We start from the raw sequence: 22,345 nt of genomic DNA on the forward strand, positions 1-22,345 counted from the left end.
GCAGGAGGGAACAGATCCGTTGGAGGGAGAGAGAAAGGAACGCTGTCCCCCTGGCCACCTTACATGTCCATCCATCCATCCATCAACCCAAGACCCCAAGTCCCGAGAAGATCACCCTGGATACCATCATCACCGGTTCACCGCCACCACCATACAGATCAATCCATGCATCCTCCCACATTCCATTCCCACACAACATCGGATTGTTCACCGCGAATGTATAGTGGTACATTTGTTTGCTTGGCCCGTGTAAAGTGATCCGTTTTCAGTGATCCAAGAGATGTGAGGAGTTGCTCTTCCGGGCCACCGATATGGTGGGAGAGTTGTTGGGAACATGAACATCAGCTACATGCACCTAAACTACTGCGACTAGCTAGCATAACTGTGTGTGTAATCATGAGTGATCCTACTACCAGTGGTATGCCACCAGCTGGCTGATATTCCAGCCGTGTGATCATGTGGCAAGAAGCTGCCCACATGTCAACCAAGTATATATATATATATATATATATATATATATATATATATATGTATATATATTGCGCTGTTTGGTTCCTATCCACACCTTGCCGCACTTTTTTGCCGCACCTCATTTTAGGCAAATTTGACCAAGTTAGGTGGGTGTTTGGTTCTAGCCAAACCTAAGACAAGAATTTTTTTATGAGCACTGAACCCCATATGTCATAGACACGGAAAGTACGGCAAAATTTTCTTAGGCAAGCCAAAGTGTGGCTAACAATTTGAACAACTCAAGTAAGGCAAGTGTGACAAAAATAATATGGCAAAGATAGTCACAAAATTCAAACAGCCCCATAGTGCAGCGCTACAGCCACACCAATTGTTCCTTCCTATGAGGATCACCACATCTATCTGGAGGGAAATGTAATAGTGGAGTACAGGCTCACAAAACGACGTAAGTAATCAGCTGCTGCACCTTATTTAAAAAAAAAATGAATGTCTAGGAAATAATAGAGATGTCCACTTTATTTAGGTAGAGTCGAGGATGAAACTCACACGCCCACCATGCATGGTGCTACCCAGTAAGTCCAAGAGCATATCCAGGATTTATACATGAAAGGAATGGAGGGAGGCGGAAAAAACCATTGGTCACAGACGAGGCAAAATATTACGATACAGGTCTCAAGATAACCTTGACAACAAGGCATAAAAACGTATGTTTGGAACTATCGAAAAAAATTGCATTTAAATTGAGCTCTACGAATACCAGTGGCGGACCGGTCAATAGATCTCATTATACGTTATCTTTGTACCTATTTCCTTCTTCATACAGAAGAACATGTATGGCCGAAGAATGTCGTCTCGCATTTTATTTCGAAGGCATGTCTTGATTATTTTAAAATGCATGAAGAACGAACAAGTGCAGGGAAAATTAGTGAAATAGCTGTACTAGAATTAATGATGGTTCTTTCTCTAACCCGCTATATGGATACTCTCTCATGTATGGCTAACACGGGCTGTCCAAAACTAGAATCGCCGTGCTTCATCTTGCTTATTACGAGGGAGCTCCCAAATCTGTTGGCTCTTTCCATGCTAGGTCCCTTTCATATCCGATGATTCCAATTCGACATTGTTCTGCAACTTCTACTAGTGTCGCCACAATCATCAGATTGCATATCAATATGAATTGGATTGGAACTGTCATATATCTTCACATGCTACTCCTCAGATGGATTTACATTCTCAACATTAGGAATGTTTGTAACGGAAGTTGAAAGCAGTGTGCTTGAAAAAGAATTTACCCCTCTAGTTGTTGGTGTCTTTGGATTCACCTTTAACTTTGGGCATAACATGCACATAATTGATAGACTAATCTATTGTTTTATACACAGTCGTACTGATTAACTAGAGTAAGATCATAATTCATCAAAACAATGTTTCATGATATCCCACCATCTAGTTGTTTTTAGTCTGAACACACCCTCTTTATTAATCAATGAAAATGTTAACCGGAATACAATTGATATCAGGAGGCTGTAGGAGCCAGAGATGTCTACCAACTGTAAGACCTAGAGCATGTTTAGCAAGGTTATGTACCTCAAAATTTGATTCTCTCCCCTCGAAAGTGAACGAGCAGGAGCTTCTATACACAATTGTACTCATCCATCAAGGTTGTTATCTCCCGTATAATATTCCCGCGTAGCCCTCCGGTTCCATTCTTGTTGTCACTGACTATGCCCTTCCAATCAGATACAACTTACAGATGTTGCAGAGAGAGATCATTAGCCAAAGCTACAACTTCTCAGTATGCAAGAGATTCTAATGTTATTGGGTCAGTCACCCCCGGGATCACACATGTAGAGGCATCAAGATAAAGGCATGTTGAGTGTCTGGATACAGCAGTGAAAGAGTCAGCCCTAAAGACTCTAGAGACGGTGCCATCAACTTTGATCTCGCCATCCCCTGTGGAGGTGGAGTCCATCCGACCTGTGCACCAGTTGAGATTGCTGCTTGTTGCATGGAAACAACTTGCTCATCAAAGCTTGAAGACCTGCCAAGTATCTTTGAACAGACATATGGGTCGCCTGCAGGCTATGGAAATCATTCTCATGCAAGGCCTTCCTTTTCTAGTATGTCATATGGTCCAATGAGTGATCAACATGATTACAAAATTCACATGCGGTAATGTATCCATCATAGTGAAGATCCAACACCTTGCACTAGGTTCTCTAGTTTGAGTTACTGCTGCTACCAGGTCTTGATCTGCAAGTCCCCAAACACACCGGGCCATGGTACAATCAAGTAATGAATGTTGCCATGAGTCAGCTGCTCTGCATAGTCCGCAATAAGATGCTTGTACCCTGGTATTGTAGCACCTCTTCGTATGTTGGGTCGGTTGTTGCTGGTCTCTTGCATCTCGTCATGTGCTAGTATCCAACGGCGCTGCTACCTAACACTTATAGAGAGCATTAGTAGCACACTACTCACTTAGGCCTGGCCTACAATAGCTGACACCTTTTTTGCAAATTCATTTGAAAAACAAATATTATAATCAAATTCATAATAAATGAGGTAAAGATATTATGAATTATGTAAAATTTCCATGTATAAAGAATTAAACAATTAGTATACATCTACAAAAAATTATGTTTAAAAAAATGTATCACTTATTTTCAATAACTAATAAAGTGTCTCTATATACATAAAGTTTTCTGTAGTTAAAAATGTTTATTAAGTGATTAGAAAGTGTTCACACATTGTTAAAATAACTATGCAATAATAAAAAAACTATATAATTTTTCTAAGTAGTAAGTTAATTTTTTAAAAGTGTTCACATCTTTTAAAAATGTATATTTTTCAAAACTTTCCATGCATTAAAAAATATACATCTAATTTAAAATATTCACACATTTAAACTTACTTACATAATTTCTGTAACTGTTCAGGTATTCATAAATATTTATTACTTAACAAAAGTTTCTCTTAAAAACTGAATGGGCGAACATTCAAAAAATAAATAAATTTTTTAAGACAATAAATAAACAACCGAATGCGACACCTGGGTTACCAGGTTAGCCTTTCTCAGTTTGGCGCAATGATCCAATTGGTCAAGCATGGGCTAATGAAGAAGGGCCACTCTTTCCCACGAGCTCGCACATGGCCCAGACCATATTGGGGTTTTCAAATGCCTCTCTCGCACTTGTCTCCCTGAACCGACTGAACCGATTTCTTGTTCTTCTTCTTCTTTTCTTTGCCCTTTCTTTTTACTCTTTCGATTTTTCATTTAGAACTCGGGAATAATATTTGAATTATTTCTAAAATCCCTGGACCTTTTTGAATTCATGAAAGTTTTTAGAATCAGCAGACATTTTTGAATCTACATACATTTTTAAGAAAAATTGGGAACATTGTCTGAAATTTGAGAATATTTTCTATATTGACACTTTTTGTAAAAATCCTGAATATTTCTTAGTTAACAAAAGATGAATTTTACAAAAACAATTAACAAATTCAGAAATTTCTAAATTTTGTGATTTTTTGAGCTCTGGCAAAAAAAATCAAATTCATGAACATTTTTTTAATCCAAAACTATTTTTAAAGTTTTCAATATTTTCTGAAATTATTTTTAAAAAATTATGATTTTTTGAAATCCCTGAAATAAAATTTAAAAATAAAATAGAAAAGAGAAAATAACCAGGGGCCTAAAGAGTGCGTGAAAGGGGAGCGCACAGCGGGGGTGGGGCGGTGTACACGTTTGAGTGACTCGCGACACATCTTACCTGGAGTAGGGCTGTCCATAGTGCTTCCCCAAATGGTCTAGCTCTCAAAAAAAAACTCTTTTTCGTCTTGGCAAAATACACACATATTTTTAATGGGGCATATGGATTATTTGGTTAACAAGTGAACATTCTTATTCAAAATGAGCATCTTTTTGAGATATACAAAGATCTTTTTTATATACACAATATTTTTTATAACGCGCTTGAAAAAAAAGTGCTCCCTCTGTAAAGAAAGATTTTTTTTAACAGTGAACATTCTTATATATCTTTACAGAGGGGCACAAGTATTGATTTTCGTACGGGTGAACAATTCCCCTTGGAATAATCAAAACATGTCCTCCGCTGAGTTTGCCCGTCCGTCTCTTCGTCTGTCACTAGGTTTCGTTGGTCGTCGCCCGCGAAGCCTCTGTGCCCCATGAATCAGAAAACAAATACAACTCGATTCGATATCCTATTCTTGCTAGGACGGTCGTCATCGGGAACCTTCTCCCTCTCATATAATTGTTGTCCCCTAGACGTTCCACGATGAAGTTAGATCATCGATTCGATGATGATGATCTTGAGTGCTTCACATAATCGATCGCAAGTCAGGACCCCCACATCCGACTGATCGGAAGAGAGAAGCCGGCGAGGAAGGGCAATGCAGTGTTCTCAGCTTGCCACATCAAAGAGGCGCCAGGGCACTTCTAAGATGCCATCGTGGTTGCCTTGACAACCATGTCTCTAATCGATCAGCGGGCAGCGGCCTATGCCTCGCTCCACCGCTACAGCGAGGTGCTTGCTAACGAAGACCGTCTCGCTCAAGCTCGACTGGGCCAATGCCTACTACCGCCTCGAAAGCAATCGAAGGAGAAGGGGTTTGCCCTTGAGGCTGGTCGATGATGCACGCCGCCACATGTTGGCGAATGGGCCAATGGCAGCGCCGACCGCAAAGGGGGGCCATGGGGATGGTGCCTCCTTCTCTCCCCCTCCACAGCAGCAGCTGGCCACTGAGGTTGTCAAGGTCGCAGGCTCATGGAGACTACGCCCCACCAGGTCATCCTAGCCGCTGGAAAGAAGAAGAAGAGGCTCGACAACGTGGTCGAAGGGGAGGGAGATGTGGCTGGAGATAGAGTAAGGTAGATGAGAGCTGACCAGTGGCTGCTAAAGGAGTTGGTCACGGCGGCATCGAGTGTTGAGTTTCACTGGTCATCAAGTCTAGAAGTTTCCCTGGAAGTCGGGACTCGGGACATGTGGGTAAAGTTCCTCTGTAGGTCGAGCTACATGGAGCCTCTTATTTTCAGCCCTTCAACGTTGCTTTGAGATTCGTACTCTCCAATTAACTTTCAACAAGAAGATTTCTCTTTTTTGTTTCTCTCAAAGGAAAGAACATATGAACTTCAAACTTTGCAGATCAAACAAACTTTACAACTTCAATGTGTCGAAAAACTTTCAGATTTTTTTGACCAACATAAATATATAAAATGAGGATTTTTTTATTAAAAAAAGTAAAATTTAGCATTTTAAATGCATGAAAAAAATCTGAAAGTTTTTTCCCACATAGTAATTAGAATGTTTTGTTGTCCTACAAAGTTCGAAGTTTGTACATTGTTTTGTTTGACAGAAACAAAAATAGCAAAACTTCAAACGAAAAAGTGGAAAAAAATGAAACAACGTGCAAACTTCAAACTTTGAATGACGCATTTGTCATTTTTGTTTCTCTCAAATGAAACAACGTACAAACTTCAAACTTTGCAGGACAACAAAACATTCTAATTACTATGTGGGAAAAAACTTTCAGATAAATGGAGATTTTTTTTTATAGTTTAGTGCCATTTCTTGTTCTTTGATAAATGGAGATTGCCGTTCTTGTTTTGCTTTATGATGTTTTAGTTCAAGAATGCACATGGGTAATCTATCTAAGAACAATGGCGCACTGTTAACGAAGGGCTCAGAGATATGCAACTGAATCAATTGATGGATTTAGCTGCAATCATACTTTGTGTCTATTTGGGTTATTCTGCAAAAGAGATTCTCCACACAGCCTAACATTTTTTGCGAGAATAAAGACATGACAAAATTTGGCTTGTTCTTTGTAAAAAAAAGTAAGTTTGATATTCATCAATTGAAATGTGTGGTGCTTTTTAGGAGCAGGGTGCGGCATATTTTTTCTCCCGTTACAACGCACGGGCACATGTAATGTGCCTAATGGTAAACTCGAGGAAGCAAGACACATTTGTAAGGTCATGGCCTCCAATGGCAGCCCAACAACTCATCACAAGCGAATCTCGACCAAACTATAAATAAATTTTGTAAGGGGTAGCTAGGGCATCCACAGTGTACAATTTAGCCGCCTCTATCGCTGCCTCTATGCTCTTTGGCGCTGGCGCTAAAATTCACTGCGCCGGCCGTCGCTATGCTTGGAGGCAGCCTCCAGCGATGGAAAAATACAAACGGACCTAGATGCCAGTGTATTGCTGTAAAAGATGCTCTGTGACAAGCTAGTGCATGGAAAGATTGAAATCAGCTGGGATATTTGAAATTGTTTATTCATATGGGACCCATCTTTAGAGGCAAGGACGGATGCTACACACTGTGAGGTCTCTGTGCATGCTTGGAGGTTGAGGTGTAGGGCCCATCTTATAGGCAAGTCTGCCTCTACACATGCATGGAGTATGTCCATTTCTAAGACATCCAACATCACGTCTTTATAGAAAGGGGACGGCTGAAACTCAGTCGAGTTTTAAGTAAGTCTCAGTCGATGTACTTTGACCTTCGATCGTTTTCTATTTAAGATTCAGGATCGCTGTTTCCTTGCGCTGTATCGGCCTGTTTTAGTTGTGCTCCCGGCCCATTGCCTTGTTTCCTTTTTCTTTTCTTGCCTTCTCTTCTATTCTTTGTGTTCGAGAGAGATGCCACATGGGCTGGCCGTGAGGGGTGGTGTGCCTTTTCCTTTGTCTGTTATTTGGGCTTTCTTCCAGGCTGAATTTTCTGTTAGTACTCGTGTTGCATGGGGACAGGAAATAGGGCTGTTCGCTTTGGTTTGTTCCCATTTTCTTTTTATTTATTTTTCTTTATTTTCTATTTTCTATTGCTATTATTATTTAATAAAATATTGTCACTTGTGTACACATACATCGGTCACACACAATTGCATATACATTTAATCACATGTAATTACATGTGTTTTTTGTCTGTGTCCGTATGCAACTTTTTTTCTTTCCAACCGTTGAGCACACACAGTGTTATGCACATCGGCCACACACAGTTGTATGTATGTCATTGGCATGTAACTTATCTTTTTTCCTTCTCAAAAATATCTGTCACCGGCCAACTAGACTTTGTTTCTGGCTAGAGTTTTTTTTAAACTTTGTTTGTGGTTCGAGTAGAGACCAGTAGGGCCGGTTGCATGCCCGACACTACGAATGCAACTGCAAGTGTCACATCCGACCGCAACTCCATGTCTTCTAGCCCGAGTGCAACTGGGAGTTTTTGTTATGTCAGAGGGGGCGCCAGTAGAGGGGGCGGGGCAGTTGCAAGCCCGGCAACATCCCCACAACTCCAAGTGCCGCACCCGAACGCAACTACATGTCCCCTAACATGCTTGCAATTGGACCTTTGTTTTGTCGGAGGGGGCGGCGAGAGAGGGGGTGGGCCAGTTGCATGTCCGATGCTAGGAATGCAACTTCAAGTGTCGCACCCGACCGAACTGCATGTCTTCTAGCCCGACTGTAACTGGACTTTTTTGTTCTGTCGGAGGGGGCGCCAGTAGAGGGGGCGGGCCAGTTGCAAGGCCAACAACATCCCTGCAACTACAAACGCCGCACCTGACCGCAACTGCATGTCCCACATCATGGTTGCAATTAGACCTTTATTTTGTCGGAGGGGCGGCGGGAGAGGAGGTCGGCCAGTTGCATGTCCGACACTAGGAATGCAACTACAAGTGTCGCACCCGACCACAACTGCATGTCTTGTAAACCGGCCACAACTGGACTTTTTTGTTCTGTCGGAGAGGGCGGGCCAGTTGCAAGCCCGACAACAGCCCCGCAACTGCAAGTGTCGCACCCGACCGCAACTGCATGTCTTGTAACCCGACCGCAACTGGACTTTTTTGTTCTATCGGAGGGGGTGGGCAAGTTGCAAGCCCGACAACATCCCTGCAACTGCAAGCGCCGCACCCGACCGCAACTGCATGTCCCCCAACATGATTTCAATTGGACCTTTGTTTTGTCAGAGGAGGCGGACCAGTTGCATGTCCGACACTATGTATGCAATTGCAAATGTTGCACCCGACCGCAACTGCATGTCTTGTAACCCAACCGCAACTGGACTTTTTGTTCTGTCGGAGGGGGCAACCTAGTTGCAAGCCCGACAACAGCCCCGCAACTGCAAGCGTCGCAGCCAATCGCAACTGCATGTCCCCCAACACGGTTGCAACTAGACCTTTCTTTTGTAGGAGGGGGCAGCGAGAGAGGGGGTGGGCCAGTTGCATGTCCGACACTAGACATGCAACTGCAAGTGTCGCACCCGACCGCAACTGCATGTCTTCTAGCCCGACCGCAACTGGGCTTTTTTGTTCTGTCGAAGGGGGCGCCAGTAGATGGGCGGGCCAGTTGCAAGCCCGAGAACATCCCCGCAACTGCAAGCGTCGCACCTGATCACAACTGCATGTCCAACTGTAGTCATGCAACTGTATGTCTCTCTAACTTGGGTGCGGGCGGGGGGAGAGCCTAGGAGCTTGGGCGTCCCAGTATGTGAATTTATTTTTCATTTTTTTCATTTTTGATTTTGTACTTTCTATTTTTCTTTCTATTTATTTTTGCGTTTTGGATTTGTGTTATTGTTTCTTTTCTAAATTAGTGATGTTTGGATATTTTTCTAAAAAATAATGTCACTCGATTTGCACACACGTGGGCTGCACATAGTTTCTTAATTTATTTTCCTTCTTTTTTGTGTCAAAAATATGTGCTCAAAGAAATACAAACACACTACACTTTTTTTAGAACAACTACACTTTTTGTATGTATTATATTTGTTTGAGGCACACTACAGTGCATATCGGCTGGGAGAGATGGCACATACACCGATATATTTGACAGCCTAATATTTATACTCATTTGCACACTAGTCGGCCACATATAGTTGCTTATCCGTCGGTTACAGGCAATTAAATTGTCTTCTTCTTTTCATTTCTTTATTTTTCTTTGTTACATTGAAGATTTCTTTATCATTTAAAAATACAAAATAGTTTTTGAATGAAATGATAAATAAAGAACAAAAATAGCAAGATGACACGAAAAGAAGAAACAGAGCATTAGCAACGCTAGCGTAAAAAATAAAAGCTACACTGTGCTGCGTAGTACACCCAATGGGACAATGTTCTAGCAATTCCAGTAAAAAGCACAAATAAAAAAAAACAGGCACAATGAATAGATGATGTCAATACAGCCCAGCAGCAGCCCACGTGTGAGCCAACACAGGCCGACGCAGGCCAACACATAACGAACAGGGAAACCGAACTCCACGCAAGCGAACGGAGTTACGTGCGATCAGTTTATATATGAAATCACCTGACTTGGATTTCGCGAAGTCTCAGTCGACTGAGATTTAGACAGACCCAGAAAGAAAACTTCACACAGTGATATAGTACAGTTGGACATGGCATAAAATCGATCCACCAGTGACCAAGAAAAACTAGAAAGAAGTTATCTAGGTTTTCCTTGGATTTTCTTCGTTGAACTAACCAGGCAACTCTTACTTGGCTTCATGACAAATCTTTTGAATGAAAGAAGAAAAAAAAATAGCTATGCCTTGTTCGGTGCACCTGCAGCCTCCACCTTTCTCCTCCTACCGCACCACCGCGCGCAGCTCTGCCTCTACCAATGCCGTGCGCCGTCACCCATGCCATGTGGTCCCCGCCACTCCCTTCTCTTCCTGGTCGCCCGCCCTACCCCTTTACTACGGCAGGGGCAGGCCCCAAACAACGCACGGCCGGCGAGTCGGAGGTGCCGAAGCCCTGGCTGGATCCAGCATCCGCCGATGGGGCTCACCGCGTCCACGCTTCTACCGGCGACCGGAGGAGACGAGTCCGCAAGGAAGGTATAGGCTGGGCCCTCCCAACTTGATTATGTTGTGGTGCTGCAATCTACCCTGCTTCTTCTTTTTCAGGGGAATAGTTTAGTAATACTAGCACACTAGGTAGGAAGTGCGCCTTGCCGCACCCAGCAGCGATGCTGCCGGGTACGATCATATCCAATCCGGTAATATAGTCATAGGAGCATTGCAAATATAAAAAATAACCAATAATATTGATTAAGTACAGTGTCATACACCAAATCATTATCTATGAATAAGATATAAAATTTAAGACAGGTTTGACATGGATAACATATTGGATAGAATATATTAACAAATATGATGAACAGTTCATATATAAGCATCCTCAGAAAAAGAATTCTGGTTTATGACGTTGGAAGTCACATTAAAATTTATCTAAAAATGAGCAGATGTGCCAAGTCAAAGAAGAGCAGTACAAAGGATAAATTGAGCTTATACAAGCATACAAAGGCAGGCTATGTAGACATAATCGACATCATCGATATAATAGTTCATAGATTCAGATATAGACCAGATATGTTCTCCTTATAGAGACCACAGTAAATACATAGTACGTGACTTAATTGTCTCATCCTGATCTATTTTCATACGGTATGGTAGGCAAAAGATACTACTCGGCGTACATAAAGACCTTGATCGTCGTCGTGCCTTCATGTTGCCTTTGACTTAATCAAATGCCTGCAAAGAAGCAACAAAGACAAAGAAGCAACAAAGACAACGGTAGTGGCGGCGGCGATTTTAAGCAGTCACCGGCGCAGACAGGGAGGCCTCTACCAGCGTTGTGGCCGGCGGTGTTTCCCTTTTGACCTGCCTCGATGCCATGGTCCTCACTGGTCACTGCAGAGTAGTGGCATAAGCAACGGCCTATACAACCCTTCCAGCGATAGCGGCGGGCGAACCGGCAGGAGACATAGCGGCAACCAACAAACCAAGACGATGTGAGGGGCGGCCAGAGAGAGACAGCATGGTGGCGACCTGCAAGTATATGATCTCTCGTTAGTAAATATCATATCGCATTCTCGTTAGCATGTACTTATAAGAACGGAAGTGACATTGAATGTAGTAGGTAATGATCATTGTCTTAAAGCGAAAATGACTGTAGAGATGTAATTCTTCTAAAAAATAATAGCTATAGATACATAATTGCCCATGTCGCACCCATCTCTACATGCCAAATGAAATAGCAATACTAACATTTTGCAATCTGGGATATTAATGCAGAACATCATTCACAAAAAGAGAGTTGAGCAACAGGAAAAGGGGAGGGGCACAGTTTCAAGTCAGACCTTTAATTTTCAGAGTTGATAGGCTTGAGATATAGTTTTGGAGAACCTGAGGATTGTAGACCACCTAATCTTCAATCAGGTACCATTGTTATCATTGATAGACACATAATAATTGTTCTGCCATAATGCTGCGATGGAAAATAAAGATATTCTTAAAAAGAATGCTCCAAGGTTTAGAATATGGCATCAAATCTCATGACTTGTAAACTTCAAAATTATATAGCAAATGAGTACAGGAAGAAAGATAAATCAACATCTGAAAGCCACCGTAGTAACATATCCTTGTGAAACGACTATGTTTCCACACTTCTTTTTAGCCTACACATATGATTCAGGATGGCAACTTATTCTGCTAGTGCAAGCTCCATAGCGCAGTTTAGTTAGATATTTGGGATGCATGATGATTAGACAATGCCAAAAGGAGCTTGAATTTTAACGCTAGTATTATACTGCATACATAACATATCTTCAGTCTGCCATGATTATCACAGAACATCATGAAAGGTGAGTTTACATGAGAAACTAACCCATCAGTAGATCTTACCTAAGATGTCTTGTACAATGATAACCAGCTATCAAGGCCAATCCCCAAACTGTTGTGACAGAAAAAAGCAGAAACGATTGAAGTATAAGCTTTACAATTGCACTGTAATAGAGAATTTCATTGGCGGGTAAGAACAATGAAATATGTAAACAAAAAGAAAATGCATCATGGGAAACTAAAATGTCTCCTCTCACAATTTCAAACCAAATAAGATACACGTAGCAGTGGGTGCAGATCGGGATCGCGCCATGCGCGAGGGTGCCGGTCCAAACGCCAGGTTTAGCATATGCATTCCCACTGTATGCATCGTACAAAGAATAATGGCAAAGGTAACCGTATTTACAAACCACTAAGTATATCGTAAAGGAAATTCCAAGGACAGTCTATATACAATTGTACTCAGGCATCAGCCCTAGTATCTTGTACGAGCATTAGATAAGGTAAGATCAATATGATCACCTTCAAAGACAGAAATCTAATTGGCAGTGAAGTACTATATATGCAAAAAAATGAGGGGGGAAGGGAGCCCAATGGATTATCATTTTACTCCAATAAAAAATTAAATAACATCATAGGAGCACAAGGTGTCTACAGGGCAACGAGAATGCCTCTTATCAGACGACACTAAGGAAAGCTAATCAAATAGAATACACAGACCCTAAATGATGGTATGAAGCAACTCACTGTATATCATTATATAGTTCTTGCAATAATAGATCCATAGAGCAGTAGGATATTCAGAATTACATCTCCTGGGAAGGCCATCATGATATACAAACCATCAGAGCCATAACCAAACTTTCAACAGCAGAAATAGTTATCCAATATCTCGAGGAATTAACTAAATAGCAAGCAAGAAGAATGGGAAAGGTTGTTGGCAGCGTATCAAACAACCACACAGATGATAAGCATACAAATAAAATGAAGTTGTCTATGGTGGTTAACGCACTGAATTTACCAAAGGAAAATTATGCACAATTAAAAAAGTGATTCCTAAAATAATTACCTTAGACCATCTTAGGAAATGTTCCAACAAAGAAGAGAATAACTTTTCCTGCTCACCCATTGCATTAATCCATGACTTAGAACTGTCTGATATCGTGGCCTGTGCATATACGGATAGAATTTACTAATTAGCATCCAAAGTAAGTAAAATAGGTATAGTTGTTTGAACACACCTCTGCTTTGCATGAGCAGAAACAAATAACACTAAATCTATTGCTGAAAACATTATAGAAAATCATGAAGATTAACAATACTGATATAGTTTTTCGGTCGTTCGGTTCACCACAATACTGATATAGTTTTTCGGTTGTCCTAACTTTCACAAAATTTAGCTGCTTGAATAGGTGAAGAATTTATGTAAAAAGGGACAACATACTTGCATTCCACATCAAGCAAAACCAAGAAATGAACAGTTGCTCAAGCTGAGCTCCGAATTGGAACTCCATGGACATTTCTTCAAGCAGAAGTGGGCTATTCTTATGCGGTTTTTAGCCCTTCCTATGAATCCCTAAATTAAATGTTTGAAAACCATTCAATGGAAACAACCAGAACATACAAACACTGACCGTACCAAAGAAAATTTGGGATCAGGTGCATCTTAGCAAGAAGGTTTTTATTCTCTGTTTTTGTACTTACAAATCAAAGACAAAAGTACTATTCTTGAAAAAGAACTAATGAAATAACCTGGCTGCAAAATCAAATATTTACAACCCGCTAATTATGCTATCTAATCTAAGAATGATAATCTAATCTAAATATATGTTTGCAATTACATAGTTATAAAATACATGACACCAATAGAACATAGCTATATGATTCTCTAAGAAAAGGAAGTTCAGATAAATGTAAACCACATTAGAGCCACTCCCACCTTCCATTATATTACTTGGCGGTTTTGACTTCAAGAGAAACTCAACCTTCCGAGCAGAAGTGCTCTCCTCATCAGCCAATCATGATGAGGGGCAAAACACTTGCATGAAGTCCAAAGGAAGCATCCATGCACATACATGCAACCAAACAGGAAAAAAACTTTATTATGACACACGACTATTTCAATAATCAACAAACAGTGTGTTATCCAAGAATGCACCATTATTGATCCATAACATCTACTTCAACAGGCAAGATTTTTCTACCACAGAAGAGCCGCACCGGGCTCACCTTCATATTTCTTGAACAGGGTCACAACAAACGTAGCAACCACCAGTTCAATAACTTCATCGGCAGCAAATGCCAAGGCTCGGCGGTAGCATCCAGATTGGTGAGGCATCACTAATCTAGCTCCAAATCCAAGACCATGGCGGTGGCAGAATCCAAGATGCTTTACAAAGTGCTCACAGAAACCCGACGATTTATCTTTGGTATTCTCAGCCATGTTGATGAATTATATACAAGTAACATGCACTCGCCTTACATAATGACTAACACTACTGAGCAAAGAACTGGGGTGTAGGTGATGTGTACCTGATCAGAGTAGTCTTGCCTACACCAGGAGGTCCAATCACCAATATGGAGCCGCTTCCCGCCACCAGATCATGGATCATTTCCGCGCTGCCAGATAAGGACAAATCAGGTACCAGACAAAATAAAAAAGGCAACAAAAACCGAGGAATCTAGGCAGACCGCAACAAAAAACTCATAGGAATCTAATCATATCCAAGCACATAATGCATCCAACCACCAAATTAAGAAAGGCAACAAAAATCTGCCACGAAAATATGCACGAGGCTGAGTCTTCCGCAAAGCAACAACAAATACCGGGGATCCAAGCAGACCCAGGCACCTAATCCATCCAAAGGAACCCGACCAGATCCAGGATGGAGCAGCCAATGCATCCAAAAAAATAACCAGATTTGAGCAGCCAATACATCCAAAAAGCTACTGGAGCCGCACATAACAACAAGTAATTTAATCATATCCAAGCACCTAATGCATCCAACCACCAAATTAAGAAAGGCAACAAAAATCTGCCACGAAAATATGCACGAGGCCGAGTCTCCCACAAAGCAACAACAAATACCAGGGGTCCAAGCAGACCCGAGCACCTAATCCATCCAAAGGAACCCGACCAGATCCAGGATGGAGCAGCCAATGCATCCAAAAAAAATAACCAGATTTGAGCAGCCAATACATCCAAAAAGCTACTGGAGCCGCATATAACAACAAGTAATCTACATATATTCGCTCTGCTAGACAGGAAGGAAAGGAAGAGCTCACCAACCAGGAACCTTGCAACCTCTCGACACGGCAGCAGACAGCAGGCCGACCGAAGCCTCGACAAACAGAACAAACAACATCCACAACGGACCTACAATGATAAATTCAACACAAAATCAATGGAAACACGAAAACCTAAAACTGAAAGAGAAGACCGGCATCTCTATCAATTGCTTCCTCTGAATCCCTACCTATCAGCTGCCTCCTCTGAATGAACAAATGCAACGGGCTTAACCCTAAAAGTAACAGGTTCCTCTGTATTATGTGTTGTGTTATGAATCAACTAAGCAAGGAAGTAATAATGCAATGAGATATTGTCCTTTTAGCAAGGAAAATATTGTCCTTATTAGGGGCATGTAAATTGAATCTAGTGAATACTTTAGTTCCTAGTGCATGAATAAAAACATATCCCTACTTCAAGATAATCATCTTACATGTATTTTTTTACCTAGGATCTTGGGAGGAGGAGCAGGGGTGGGAGGAAAGGCGGGGGAGCTCACCATGGTCGAGATCTCACGAGGAGGCGAAGCCGACGGCGGGGTAGAAGGGCCTAGTGTTCACGGTTCCTGGTGCCGGATTGATCCACCAAAGGGTGTGGCGCCGGTTGTGGAGAAGGAGGCGACCGTCGGGACCCAGCTCGGCGGCGGCGCGGATCCAGAAGCCCCGTCCGTGTCCGTGGCCGTAGCCATGGTAGATCTGGCCGCCACCAAGGGAGAGGCCGACGGTAGGGAGAGGGAGAGGGAGAAGGTGGAAGTCACCGATGGAGCACTCACGGGGCAGCGCCGGCGAGTGCGCGGTCGGCCACGACCACCTCGACCTGCCGCTATGCAGGGGGAGAAGGAGGGGAGGGCGAGTCGGCGAAGGCGGCGACGCGACGGCAGGGGAGGGAGAGGGAACGGGAGGCGGCGGTGGCGTAGAAAGGGGCTAGGGTTAGGGAAGTCGGGAGCAAAGAGGCGGCGCGAGGGCAAGCGGAGGCGGCAGCAGCGCGAGGGCGAGCGGTGGCGGCGTGCGAGGCATAGGAGATCAAGAGAGGGAGAGGAGGAGGTGGGACGAGCGAATGTGGAGGAGCGACGACTAGGTCACACCCATGTGCGATTGGATATTTTTTCAACCATGGGAAATGACGAAAATGCCCTCCGTAGCCATCTAGTTTTACACGCAGTGGCAAGCCTACAGTCGCGCGAATTTTATCTAACAGCTCACGACGATCTGGTAAATATCGGACGTCTCGCGTGAGCCGAACCCCCGATCCGACGGCCATTACACGTCAGGGAGTTCGATCTAACAGTCCAGAATCCAAACGAACGTGAGAGCTTCATTTTGTTTCAGACTCTAACAAAGGGATATACCCGTGCGTCGCAACGGGAAAAATCGATGTTTTGTGAAAGCATAATGTCCCATAATACCGGATTCATTATGAAGAACATGCCGCAACGTAGCATCCTTCTACAAAATGAACATAAAAATATTCGTTGCAGTTTAGCCGTGTTCATATTTTCTTTGCCGGGCATAATCTCACATTGATTCCATTTAAGTAAAATCCTTTTTAATGGCATTTAATTATAACCATTTCATTAATTACAATGATGTCCTCACCGTTTTAGTCGGGAATCAAATCCTTCCTTTTCTAATTTAGTAGGCCCAACACATTAAAGCCTCCAGATCCTTCTTTTTAATTATCCTACCTTTTTACATCAAATCCTTCATGTAGAATTTATTAAGACCACAATCTTTGTTTTAGTTATTCCACCGGTTTACCCATATCCTTCCTTTAATTAGCCACATCCGTTTGAATTTTCTATTTAAGCCCACAATCCTTCTTTTATTAGCTCATTCGCCTAATTAGCTTGCCCTAAACATGATGACTGCCACTCCTATATTTAGAGGGAGTTGGGATTAGTAAATGTGAAAGGCGCATAGGTCGTTGGTTGTCACATCAAAGAGCTAGACAGGAGGTCATGTGTTTAACCAAACAAAAGCCCATAAAAGGCCCATCGACATACAAATACCTGGCCCAGATTGCTTAGCGTGTATAAACTAAACGAAAAGGACTAAACCAAACCAAGAATACCTATTCCCTTCAATGTCGATGAGTCCGGCGTGTAGTGTTGTTTTCGGCATTGCAAGGCGGGTTCCCTCTCCGAATACTCCGATATACCCATCATGACGAACAGTATCCGTCATCTCATCAATGTTGTACTCCTCGGCTTTAGTGCTTCAATGATGACCATTTCCACGTGTCGAGCGAATGCGAGGAGTCGAGGCATTTTTGCATTTGCCACCCTCGGTCCTTCGGGCTATCCGTCTATTTAAAGATACGGGGATTCCCAGATCCAAACCTCACTCTCCCTCCTCGAGCAAGCATCCAATAGAGCACCCGGAAAAAACCATTCCAACATGGCCGGTCGTCGCAGCTCTTCTGCTTGCTCCCCTTGCCCCAAGCTGGGGGACTGGGGAGAGTGTTCAGTTTCCCATAGCCGTTTGATAAAGTTACAAACCCAAGGGCTCCTCCCGTCGGCGTTCATGGTCCCTGTCCAAGCTGGAGTGGCCACCTATAATGGCGGAGAACAAGCGGAGAGATCCCTCAATCCGTCTCCAGAGGAGCGAATATGCCTAATTCCGCATCTGTTAAGGGGCGTCGGGTTTCCTATTCATCCACTCCTTCGTGGGCTTTTGGAGTTCTACGGCCTCCAGTTGCACAACCTTACCCCAGCCTCCGTACTACATATAGGAGGGTATGTCGTCCTTTGTGAGCTATTTCTAGGTTGCGAGGCTCATTTCGGATTGTGGAAGAAGCTGTTCTGCATTGTCCCCCGCAACCAGGGAGAATCCCTATGTCAAGTGGGTGGGGCCAAAGTATGGCGTATCGCTAAGACCGGATACCTATCCGGCACTCCCAAGAAGGCACCAGATAACTGGGCTTCAGAGTGGTTTTATATTGACGATGCCCCCCTTCCGGATCCAGTCCGGACAGGACTCCCCAAGTTTAGTAACACCCCGTCGAGGGCACGTCTAAGCTGGCGCCCCCGAGGCCCCCAAGAAGAGGACTCCATGGAAATACATTTCCTGATGAGCAGGATAAAGTTACTGGCCAAATCCGGACTGACGATAGTCAAGGTCATGGCAATATGCATAATGCGGGGAGTGCAACCGCTTCAATATCGGGGCAATCCCATGTGGTACTTCAACGGGACAGACGATGCCACCCGCTGTGGCCGTAAGGGTCCGGACTCCCCCACCGCTCTGGCAAGGATACTGTCCGACCTATACAAAGGAGAAGAGGAAGACTTCCTCCATATCAAACCGCGGGACGGATTCTCCATGTATAATCCCCCAAACTGGGTAAGTCGTCATTTATTTTCTCCCTTCACTTATTGTGGTGTTCTTTGCTAAAGTTACCTACATCGATATTTCCGAGAAGGAACTGAGGAGGGCCGTAGAAGGGATCTCCAGCCCTTCCCCGCAGCCAGAGGACCCCGAAAGGGCCCTAGATCTAGGACTCGAAGAAGACCCAGATGCGGCCGTGGAGCTTGTCGACGGGATATTTTATCGGGCGAGCCGTGACGGTGCCTCAGTGGCTATTAGTGCTGATTATCCCGGACTGCTACCTTCGTCGCATGTAAGCCAAGCCGAAGACTCGATCCTCCGAAGAGGATTATTTCCTGATATCACACCTTATCCCTGATACGTCGTGCTTTTGCAGAAGCGACGTTCGGAGCGCAGGGCCGAGCCCCTAGGGACCCGTCAGCCATAGGCATCTGGATTGGGTAGGCTCAAGAGGAAGGCGGTTAGAGCCGACACGCCTCTACGGAGGTAAGAAAACAAACTGTCATATAATTATTGTTATTTGAAGTATAACAACGCCCTTTACATCATGGCAGGGATCCCGCCAACCACGCCTCCACCAGCCGGGCTCCAGGACCAACTTCGAGAGAGGAGGCGGGCGTAGGGCTGACGCCCCATAGTCCTCTGACAGAGGATGCAGATATGCTCTCTGCCACAAATTCCGAAGTAGAGAGCGCCACGAATCACTGGCGTCGACGGGCCGTGCTTCGCAACAACATCTTTTCCGAAGAGGCATTTAGTGCTTTCAATTCGGGAGACGCATACATCTAAGCTGCTCAAAGTGGGCTCGCCCGAGCAACAATCCAGTATACCAAAGATATACGGGTAAGAAAGTTTCATGAGCATGTATAACAGTAGCCCCTGAGACTTGAAACGGTTGGAACAACAGTTTTAAGTATCAATTTATGCGCAGGTTCTTGTAGATAAGAATGAACAATTGTCTCAGGAGCTAGAGGAGTGCAAGACCCAACTAGGGGCCACAGTTGCCAAGCTAGAGGAATCCCAGAAGGCCTCATGTGGTAACATTTATCTCGATTGTACAAAAATGCACTAGTTAGCAACTGGCTGGTATGACAAATTTAACAGAAAATTCTGTAGATAACCCCGGAGTAAATCCGGAAGGCGGGAAACGCATCTCCAGAGGCAACTAAAGGCCGGCGAGCGCATTCTTACGCAAGTTAAGCAGGATAAGAATGCTCTCCAAGATGCCAATGCTTGGTTGGACGTGGAATTGAAAGACGTCCGTGCACAGCTGGCGGACTCCGTGAAGGAGAGCAGAAGGCTTCGCCGCGGCATTTATGGTAAGTGCCTAGACGAACTGTACCATAGTTCAGCGGGGAAGTGTATTAATAAAGTTTTGCTTGTAGGAATGCTGATGGGTCGCCCTGGGGAGGAGATGCCCGCATCTGCAGGCGATTTGCTGCAAGACCTCTCACAGCTGCACAAGCGAGCTCGGTATGCGATGCAGGGCGTAGCGCAGGCCTTATGGCCATCAAGCCTCCTGCCGAATGGCATGGGAGAGCTTGTGGGCATGCTTCAAGGAGCACGACGGCGCTTCCGACTGTGGAAGATTTCAGCCTGCCGGCAGGGTGCAAGGGAAGCATGGGCTATGGTGAAAACGCGCTACACCAAGCTGGACCCAAACCATATGGCCGAAGTCGGACCGGCAGGGCCAGGTGGGCAAGAAATTCCAGTTAGTCTGGTATATGACCAGGTGGCGTTAGCCGCGAAGTATTCTCAACATGATTGTAAGCTAGATAACATGTTGGATGGTATAGAGGATGAATATAGTCAGTCCAGGTGACTGTGTAATTCAATGGACATAAGTAGCCCCTAGCCGGATTAAAATCATTTGTCATGGCGGACCTTTTCGCTTCAGCCCCCGGATCCTAGAGTCCGGGGTATGTCCGAATACCCGCTCAGTTATACAAAACCGGAGTATGCGTGGAAACCAGACGTAGGGGTCATAAGTGCTTGAACAGACAAGTACCCAACTAGTTATGTTATATTACATGGATAGTAAGAAACATCTTCCAGGGAGAATAGTTCCGTTAAGGGTTCCTTTCCCTGGGTAAGCATGCGACAAGGCACATGTCCAAACTGTGAACCATGGCGCAGGATACAAAACTTCTGGGGATTTATGTTATAATAAACGAAGACATCTTTTGTTCACTGACCGAACATTCTCTTAAGGAAACAAGCTTTCGGCTTCACCCAGTCTGAGGTACACATCCGGCTCAACCGGCAGTAACAATCGCAGAGGTGCTCCCCTTATGCCCTAGCTGAATTAACGGGAACGTACGGCATAAACACAAGAGCCAGGCAACCCAGCTTGGCCACGTCTTAAGTCATATCGATGCATATAATGGTGAAGAAAAGGCACACATGGAAAATACATGTGTGATGGGCAAAAAGCCTTTTAGAGTAAGTTATGTTTAGCTTCCGTATAGGAAGCCCCCAGGTATTGCTTACACACATAGTGCGGCCGAAATAATCCGAGAGTCCGCGTTGTATTAAATACTTTGTGTGAAGAGAAAAAGATCGAGAAAGGAAAAAAGGGGGGAGCATAATTAAAAAAGAGGGAGGTAAGGAGACGAACACTGAGTTCGACGCTAGGCGTAGAATCTCCCGAGTCTGACCGTGTTCCATGGGTTCGGTTCGAGTCTGTTATCGGACGCATTACGTAGGCAGTACCCTCCTCCGGTGAGAACTTGGTTGATGACGAAGGGACCTTCCCACTTGGGTTTGAGTTTGTCCTTCTTATTCTCCGGTAAGCGTAGGACGAGCTCACCAATATTATAAGTTTTGGCCTGCACTTCTCTGCTTTGGTATCGTCGAGCATGTTGCTGATAGAATGCGGAACGGGCCTTAGCGACATCGCGCTCCTCCTCCAGGGCATCGAAATTATCCTGCCGATCTAACTCGGCTTCTTTCTCTTCGTACATGCGTACGCGTGGCGAATCATGTATGATGTCGCAAGGTAGTACAGCTTCTGCACCATACACCATAAAGAATGGTGTGTATCCGGTGGTGCGATTCGACGTGGTCCGCAGCCCCCAGAGCACAGAGTCGAGCTCCTCGACCCAATCAGTATCTGACTCTGTCAAGGATCGCACTAGTCTGGGTTTAATGCCGCTCATGATGAGATCGTTTGCCCGTTCGACCTGGCCATTTGTTTGAGGATGGTAGACGGAAGCATAGTCAAGCTTAATGCCCATTTTGCCGCACCAAGCTTTCACCTCATCGGCCGTGAAATTTGAGCCATTAGCGGTGATGATGCTGTGGGGGACACCGTATCAGTGTACGACCCCGGATATAAAGTCTATTACTGGTCCGGATTCGGCCGTTTTCACTGGTTTGGCTTCTATCCATTTGGTGAACTTATCTACCATGACCAATAGGTATTTTTTCTTGTGGCTTCCCCCTTTAAGGGGTCCAACCATATCCAGCCCCCAGACCGCTAAAGGCCAAGTTATGGGGATTGTTTGGAGGGCGGTAGGGGGCATATGACTCTGATTGGCAAAGAGCTGGCAACCGATGCAGTGTTGGACAAGGTCCTGTGCATCTGCTCGGGCCGTCGGTCAATAGAAACTTGTACGTAAGGCCTTGCTGAC

The 22,345-nt window shown here is 44.1% G+C and overlaps 1 long non-coding RNA gene across 6 annotated transcripts; it reads right to left on the bottom strand.

The window, feature by feature from the left end:
* Positions 1–10,740: 10,740 nt before the first annotated feature.
* Positions 10,741–16,386, bottom strand: LOC119292144. Of its 6 annotated transcripts, none has more exons than XR_005142906.1 (9): positions 15,887–16,386; positions 15,387–15,477; positions 14,634–14,720; positions 14,041–14,139; positions 13,171–13,269; positions 12,849–12,916; positions 12,165–12,213; positions 11,621–11,748; positions 10,741–11,309 (listed from the first exon to the last, which is right to left on the bottom strand). It is a non-coding gene; the product is annotated as an uncharacterized LOC119292144 (long non-coding RNA). The 6 variants fall into 6 exon arrangements; XR_005142904.1 differs by having other exon boundaries at positions 14,331–14,720; XR_005142903.1 differs by having other exon boundaries at positions 14,041–14,720; positions 15,391–15,477.
* Between the last annotated feature and the right edge of the window lie 5,959 nt (positions 16,387–22,345).

The sequence above is a fragment of the Triticum dicoccoides genome, chromosome 4B (genome assembly GCF_002162155.2).
Source record: "Triticum dicoccoides isolate Atlit2015 ecotype Zavitan chromosome 4B, WEW_v2.0, whole genome shotgun sequence".
In the NCBI taxonomy this organism is placed as follows: Eukaryota; Viridiplantae; Streptophyta; class Magnoliopsida; order Poales; family Poaceae; genus Triticum; species Triticum dicoccoides.